The sequence below is a fragment of the Colobus angolensis genome, unplaced genomic scaffold (assembly GCF_000951035.1).
Source record: "Colobus angolensis palliatus isolate OR3802 unplaced genomic scaffold, Cang.pa_1.0 Scaffold622, whole genome shotgun sequence".
In the NCBI taxonomy this organism is placed as follows: Eukaryota; Metazoa; Chordata; class Mammalia; order Primates; family Cercopithecidae; genus Colobus; species Colobus angolensis.
The window spans coordinates 379402-388250 of NW_012119844.1; the positions used below are offsets into that span (position 1 = coordinate 379402).

The following is an 8849-nucleotide window of genomic DNA, read 5'->3' on the forward strand; positions in this document are numbered from 1 at the left end:
TTATGCACATGTACCCTAGAACTTAAAGTATAATAATAAAAAAAAAAAAAAGAAAAGAAACTTTGGAGCAAGGCAATGAAAAAAAAAAAAAAAAGAACCTAAGTGTCCTATAATAGGATTCCAATTAAGCAAGCTCTGGTGCAGCCACCTGATGAAATGCTATGAATACTATTTGTGATATAATGAATGATAAATAATTTATACAGTATAAAACTGGAAAAATGCTTCAGTGATTGAGTGAATTTTGAAAATGATACAATGGTATGGTCCCCACACCCAACACACACACTATATATGTGTATATTTAAAGTTCCAAGGAGCCCTTAAACTAAGAAGGTTTTTTATCTTTGCTTTAGTCCAGTATTTCTCAATTTATCTGATGATTGATGGTTTTCTTTTTCTCCCTCTTTTCCTCTCCCTTTCTTTTCAAAGGAAAACTTGTTTTATCATCTCTTGAAACTAGTATTTCTCAAATGAACAAAACCTCATGGTTTTGCTGGCATATACAGTAGTATTTAAGAGCTATGTAAAAATAAAGGCCTTACATGGGTATATATATGGTAAAAAATTTATCAAGTTCACTTAAGATTTGAGCATTTTACTCTATATAAAGTATTTTTAGAAACACTGCTAGATTCTGAGAAGGCAAGAAATATTTTTAAGTGAAATTTTGGTGTTCATTAGAACAAATGCATGAATATTTGTTAAGTCAACGTTTTGGTACACTACAGATATATTTCTGTGTATCAGTTGTTAATGTGTGCCTCTAATGTACTGTCAATATGTACAGATTACTTATTGATATGGTTTGGTTGTGTCCCTACCTAAATCTTGAATTGTAGCTCCCATAATTTCCATGTGTCACGGGAGGGACCCAGTGGGAGGTAATCGAATTATGGGGGTGGGTCTTTCCCATGCTGTTCTCGTGATAGTGAATAAGTCTCATGAGATCTGATGGTTTGATAAAGGGGAGTTCCCCTGCACATGCTCTCTCTTGCATGCTTGATACCATGTAAGACATGACTTTGCTCCTCCTTTGCCTTCCACCATGATCATGAGGCCTTCCCAGACACGTGGAACTATGAGTCCATTAAACCACTTTTTCTTTATAAATTACACAGTCTTGAGTATGTCTTTATTAGCAGTGTTAAAACAGACTAATACATGTATGCTAATTTTTACAAGTTTTGCAAAAGAATTTGGTGTAGCAGAAAGAGCTCCAAAACTCATCCTGGATCAGCCAATAGCTAGCTGTGTGATCCTGGACAAGTGACTCAACCCCTCTGGATCTCAATTTCCTAATTTCTAAAATGAGGAGCAATACCAAAACTCTAGTTCCATTTGTCTTTGAAAAAGTTTTACTATTTTAAAAGATTATAAAGCCTTATAGTTACATCTTTGCCTAGTAATACATCAAAGGTCATCTTTTTATCTGACTACTGAGTCTTTGGACCACTCATTACCATCACTGTGACTGTGAAAACAATCAATCAGCTTTAAGGTGATCTCTATGACAATGTGCTTTCCAGGAATGCATTATGGGAAGAAGGCAGGGAGGCCTACATTTGTTTCACATGCTCTGTTAGTTAAATGTCAAAAAAAATTAGTTTTCTGTTTGGTTGCTCCAGAACCCCTGGCTGCCACAGATGTAGGAGGATTCTTGGTACTTCTGATATAATCACCATTGTCTCTAGGCCTTGAATGCCATGGCATAAACAATATAGAAAGATTTTGTCATCTTTGGAAAAGCTGAGAACCTCTTGGTTAAGACAGCAGTCTCCTTGACTTATTTATCATTTTATCTACTTCTAGAGGTTATTGAACTCTGCCTTGGTAGGGAAATCTTGGGTCAATATTTCTCCAATGAAGTCAGTAGCCCCTTTAGAGACAGGGAGGACTATGTTCTGATGGATGAAGAGAAATTTCCCACAAAATCTGGAGCTGCCTATGGTGACTGGTCTTTGATGATGCCCCTTTCTCCACCAAGATCTTACCAAACAAGTGTTGTATCTCAGTTGCCAGCCCCTAACTCTGAGTTGATATCAAATATAACAAACTCTCAATACAATAGGATTACTAAAAAATATTTTAATGAGATTCAACCTGGATATGCAATTTGCCTTTTCCTTATAGTCACTTGAATTTTCCAGGTCCTGCACTTAACACTACTTTAATCTGGATTTCAGGTGCAGGATTTGACCAAGGCAAATATTCTGGTCTTTGTGCCTTCCTCTTCTTCCCTGTTTTTATGTAGTTATTGTTAGAAGCATTTCAATTTTCACTTTAACCACCAAAGGCTTTATGAGTTGCAAAGGCAACTTTGGTGGATGTTTCACAATTTAGGAAAAAATGTTCCTAATTTTTACTTAAAGTTTTGTTTCTCTGACTTTACGAGTACCTGTTTGGGACAAAAGAAAGAGTTTGGGTTTGGAGTTGTTTGGGTGCAATTCCAGGCTGAGTGCCTCTCTGACCTTGGGTATGTGTTGTTCCTTACAAGCCTTAGTTGTAGCTTGCACCACTTTCCTTAGGGTGTGGTCCTGATGATTACAAGGGACAATATGTGTGAATGTGCTCTGTAAACTCTAGAAGACTTTATAAATGCTAGGTGTTTGTCTTATTTCTGATGCCCTCTAAGGAACTCCAGAGTTTTAACCAGTTTGCTCTGGGTGCATGGTTGGCCATTGCATATGGAACCAGACCATGAGGCACTGCCTTCTCTCAAGTACTTCTGAGTGTCACTGTGTTTATGGCTCTATGATTTAGCACCATGTAGGAGGAAGTAATCATTGTACTGCCCCCAAGTGTGTGGTTAAAGGACCAAGTGCAGACAAGTGTTGAGTGGACTCCATTTCCCACATGATATATGTGGGGCCACAGCGACTATGAGTAACACAGCTATAAATGGGTCACAGCAAGGCGTAAACATCACATGTTCCTCAGTCTGGACTTACGGCGACACAAGGGAGATATTTGGTGTATCATCCACACACCAGCCAAGATGTACCCTTCCCAAATGTAAACTAGAGGTTGTGCTTCCATGTCATTTTTGGTCTGGGTACAAAAGATATGTGGGGTAGCTACAGAAGGACTTTTTCAGCTGGTTGCTGTACCTTCCCCATCATTCTCACAAACGTCCCCTACAGGAGAACAGGGCACAGGAGAATAGCTGACAACTGTTGTCTAGGCAGCAAAGCAGCGTGGCCCTGGAGACAGCCCAATACACATGCATTCCAACACCCTGACAAGCAAGAGTGCTTTACAGTATGGGCAATTTTAGCTCTGGATCCCTTCCCATTGTTTCTCATTTCTAAATTCGAGCCCTGATGCAGAGCAGGGAGCTCAGGTCTCTAGATTCCCGAATTTTTGTATTCTGGTATCATGCCAGCATCCCGAGCACATGCTGAGTCCCACAAAGCCAAGGATGGAGATTCTTGCCCTCTGGGGACTTTGGACTCTGGGATGGACTATATCTGACCTTATCCATCATTGCTGTCCTGTTTCCAGGCTTGTTGGGCCCTCTTGAATTATACTGGGACCCGGGAGTGGGGGAAGCTGAGGGACAGGGTGATCTGCAGGAGGACACCTGCAACGGCCCCTGCTTCATCTGTCACCTCATGCCTGGCTCCTTCTGCAAGGAAGAATCAGGTTTATTTTGTAGGCTGAACAAGGTAGCTGTGTAGTCAGTTGATGGAGTGCCTGGCACGTAGTAGGTGCTCAAAACTGGCACTGCCACCATCAGCTGTTTCTCCACTCCCACATGAGCACAGGCTGATAGCATTGGCTCAGCTTCCCCCTCTTCACAGTTTTTTTCAGGTCTGCCTTGGCTCTCAACTGCAGTAAGTAAAGAGGAAGAGCAAAGTTCCCCTGGGGCTAATGTTATATTAAGAATTCCATACATTTATTTTTCTAAATATGGTCGTCTCACAGTAGTCATGGTGGTCTGGGAAAACTGGATCAAGATTTCTCTATTTTTTTAAAAAAATGCTTATTTTCATAGCTTTTGGGGCACAAGTGGTTTTTTTGTAACATAGATGAGTTGTATAGTGATGAATTTTGAGATTTTAGTGCACCCATCACCTGAGTAGTGTCCATTGTACCTAATATGTTGTTTTTATCCCTAGCTCCCCTCCCACCCTTCCCTTTCTGAGGCTCTGAAGTTCATTATATCACTATGTATGCCTTCGCATACTCATAGTTTAGCTTCACTTATGAGAACATACAATTTTTTGTTTTCCACTCCTACGTTACTTCACTTAGAATGATGGCCTCCAGCTCCATCCAAGTTGCTGCAAAAGACATTATTTCATTCCTTTTTATGGATGAGTAATCTTTCATGGGGTATATATACCACATTTTCTTTATCCACTCATTAGTTCTCTATGTTTACAAAACTGTCTCAAAGTCAGAGAGGCCTATAAGCTGAACCCACTGGTGAAGGACATCTTACAGCTCTCCAATGCAAATGGCTCATTCTATGTTTCTCAGTATAGCCATAATTTCACCTATGTATCTGGGACAGATAAAGAATTATCAGAGTCCATGTCAAGCCTGCCATATAAATGGTACCCATTTCTGGGTTGCAGATGGTGCTTCTCAGTCTGGACACATCTTGGAGAGAAATCACACCTCATAAAACATGCTTCAGTGACAATTTCCTATGGATCATCACCCATTCCATGCTGCCCAGAGAAGCCCAAGGAATACTTCGGCTTCAAGGGAAGCTTGTCATGGGCCTCTTACTTAGTCAGAGAGACTGGCCATATGTCATCCAGCACAGTGACCATAGCAGTAAAGTGGCTAGAGCATACCCTGGCCATCATGGGGCCAGAGCTGGAACCTAGGGCAGAATTGGCAGCATAGCAGAAACATAGCACATCAATCCAACACTCCTGGATTTCTGCATCTATGGGCCTTCACTCATTACTGCTGCCTCACATTGAAGAATGTGGGTTTGGCTACAACTGCAACTCCAGTTCTTTTCCTATTTTCATTTCTCCAGTAGTCCAACTCATCAATCACTGGACCCCTGCCATGTGTCAGGTGCCATGATAGCCAATGGGATGTAAAACTTTATTTATATCCTTAAAAGAACATATTTATATCATTAAAAGATCCTAGCCTAGTGGCAGGGCAGCTATAGTGGGAGACATGAGAGGAGTGAGATGATGCATATAAGCAAATAAAAATTCAGCATGTTATATGGAGAGTCATGGGGAGGTGGTATTTTAGTCAAAAGTTATAACCAAAGAGGGAGAGGCCCAAAGGCTCTTGTCATTACAGGAGCAAAAAGTGGTCTAGTGAACTCAGAGTATAGGGTACCTAAGAGAGAATGACCAGAGATGAGCCTGAATCCTGGTACTCCAGGATGAAGCTGTGAAATTGCTAGTCACTCAGAAATCATGGGCTGGGAAGGAGGTGGTGTCTTACCTCCACTTAGTGACTGGCATGGACTGAAAATTGATAATTTCTTTAAAAAATTAGTAAACAACCTAAATGTCCATTGGTAGATGTATGAATAAAGAAAATGTGGTACACATACACTGGAATTTTTATCCTGGAATAAGAAGGAAACTGCAATATGTGACAACATGGATAAACTCTGAGGACAGTATGCAAAGTAAAATAAGTCAGTAACACAAGGACAAATACTGCATGATTCCACTTATATGAGGTGGCTAAAATAGTTAAACACGTAGAATCAAAGAGTGAAGTGGTGGTTACCGGGGGGAAGGGGGAAATGGGGTGTTACTAATCAACAGGCATAAAGTTTCAGTCAAGCAAGATGAGTAAGCTCTAGAGATCTGCTGTACAACATTGTACTTATGGTCAACAATATTATTGTATTATACACTTAAAAATGTATTAAGAGAGTAAATCTCATATTGTGTTCTTTTGATAATAAGATAAAATGCTGGGGAAATACAAGAACCTATGCTGACTGCTGTTGATAGCATTTTCAATTTTACAATCATTAATAACTTCCTACTTTTTCCTCTGGTTCACAAACCATCCATACCCTGTTAGTGGAGTAGAAACAGCTCCAAAGTCAGGACACCTCTGTTAAAATCCCAGTTTTTCTATCTACCAGCTATGAGACTTTGAGCTAGCTACTTTGCTTTTTGAACCTCTACGTATTTCATCTCAACAGTGAGTACAACACAACCTGCATCACAGCAATGCTAGAAATGTTCAATGACACTATGGGCTTTGTGATCTCTAAAGAAATATACAAGAAAGGGAAGCTTTCTTAGACAGATCTCTGCTATAGACTTCTTCGGGCTCAATGGCCAGAACTGGGTCCCATGGCTCCCCCTAGCTGTAAGAGAGACTGAGAAATAGAGTGTAGTATTTCGCTCACCAGCCTTTGTAGTAGAGAAAAACAAGGATTATGGAGGGTGCCAAACCAGAGTTTCTGCCCCAGCAGGGGAAAGATCCTTGTTTATGGAGTTTTCTTTCTCCAGCCATTGGCAATAAAAAAAGGTGAGCATTCCATTTTTAAGAAAAGATTCAGCTCATTCACATAAGTAAAACACACAAGGAATGACACCAAAGACTAATGGAAAACAAATGTGTAAATAGTGTTCAAGAATCCCTGCATTACAAGAGCTTTGAAAAGAAGTGGCACCATATCAATTAGCTATTGCTGCATACCAAACCACCCCCCAAATTCAATGTTTAAAACAAGATAATTTCTTATTCTAACTCATGTGTTTTGGCCTCAGCTGATACAGGTTGGGCTCAGCTGATCTTGGCTGGACTCACTGATGTGTCTGCAGGCCATCTGGGGGCTCTGCTCTACATGGGGCCTGGTTAGGGTGCTTTAGCAGGGTTGGTTCTGCTCCACATATTTCTTGTCCTTCTTCTGGGATCAGAAGGCTAACCTGGGCATACCCTTGTTATGGCAACAGCAGAAATACAAGAGTAAGCAAAAACATGTGATACCTCTTGAGGCATAGGCTCAAAACTGGTACACCATCATTTCTGCCTCATTCTGTTGGCCAAAGCAAGATGTGTGGCCAAACTCAGGCATGAGGAATTATACCCCACCCACGGTGGTAGAAAACTACAAAGTTACATGGCAGTAGGGAGAGGTGAAGAACTGGAGCCATAAATGCAAATTTACCTCAGGCACCAGTGGTCTTACAAGCCATAATCATAAGACTAACATTATACTCTAATCCTTCAGGAGAAGCTATCCTAATTTAGTTTAGAATTACTTAAATCACTAGAGCCAAAGTTGATGGCCACAGCATCTACCCATAGTTCATTTACATTCATGGAATTGAGAGATAAAATTTTCAAGTGAAAATGGGGTCTTCAATTTTGACTTGTTCCTATCATATTGATTTATAACCTGGAGGACATTATGCTAAGTCAAATAAGCCAGACATAGACAAATATGGCATGATCTTACTTATATGTGGAATCTAAAAACATTGAACTCATAGAGGCAGAGAGTCAAATGGTGGTTGCCAGGGGCTTGAGGGGTGGTGTGAATGGGGAGATAATGGTTAAAGAATACACAGAATTTCAGATACATAAGGTGAATATATTCTGGAGATCTCGTATTAATCCATTCTCATGCTGCTATGAAGAAATACCTGAGACTGGGTAATTTATAAAGGAAAGAGGTTTAATTGACTCACAATTCTGCAGGGCTGGGGAGGCCTCAGGAAACTTACAATCATGGCAGAAGGGGAAGCAAACACGTCCTTCTTTACGTGGCAGCAGAAAAGAGAAGTGCAGAGCAAAATGGGGGAAAGCCATTATAAAACCATCAGATCTCATGAGAACTCACTCGCTATCATGAGAATAGTATGGGGGGAACCACCCCCATGATTAAATTATCTCCATCTGGTCCCACCCTTGACATGTGGGGATTATTACAATTCAAGATGAGATTTTGGATGGGGACACAGCCAAACCATATCAGATCTGTTGTACAGCATCATGACTATAGTTAATAATGTATCTTTGAAAATTGCTAAGAGATCTTAAATGTCCTCCCCACAAAAATAAGTATGTGAGGTGATGGATATGCTAATTATGGTGACTTAAACATTTTACAATGTATGTATGCATATATCAAAACATTGTATTGTACACTGTAAATATATACCATCTTCATTTGTCAATTATGCCTTAATGACACTGGACGGGAAAAACTCATGGTTCCTTTGGTTTTTCTTTTGCAGGCTTGATGTGAAGAATTAAAGAGTAAGAAGATGGATTCAATAGCTCACTAAAATTTTATATATTTGTATGATGATTACGAACCTCCTGAATGCCTGAGACTCTAGCAGAAATGGCCTGTTTGTACATTTATATCTCTTCCTTCTAGTTGGCTGTATTTCCTACTTTATCTTCATTTTTGGCACCTCACAGAACAAATTAGCCCATAAATTCAACACCTGGAGGGTGTGGTTTTGAGGAGGGATATGATTTTATGCAGAGTGATACGGAAATGTGTCTAATGATTTTGATGAAAAGTTTCTCAAGCTACTTCCTACGGTATTTTGGTCAATATTTGGAATGCATTTTAGTTCTTCACCTTCTTCACCTTTTAAATTATGTCACTAAACTTTTTATGAGTTCAAATAAATATTTGACTAAATGTAAAATGTGAATCTAGACTAAATTAATTTTTATATTTCAGATAGCTACATATTCCCTAACCTGGAGAGAAATGAGATATGAGTCAGCCCAATCCCATATTGCCTAAGTGAGGGCCTCTCATTCTGAATTATTGAGTACCATGGGTAAAACCATGGCTGACTGATCACTCATATGAAGTTAAATATCACTTGAGGAATTGGATATCATTGATATTCTTCCTCCAAGGATGAGGA

General features: G+C 39.8%; 1 protein-coding gene across 1 annotated transcript in view; it reads left to right on the top strand.

Annotated features, from left to right (window-relative positions):
* The window catches only part of SMPX (small muscle protein, X-linked), a 58821-nt gene extending 50194 nt beyond the window's left edge, over positions 1–8627 (top strand). Inside the window, exon 5 of the mRNA XM_011963743.1 lies at positions 8196–8627. The gene's annotated coding sequence lies outside the window, so the exon portion shown is untranslated. The remainder of the gene's footprint in view (positions 1–8195) is intronic.
* The last annotated feature ends 222 nt before the right edge of the window (positions 8628–8849 follow it).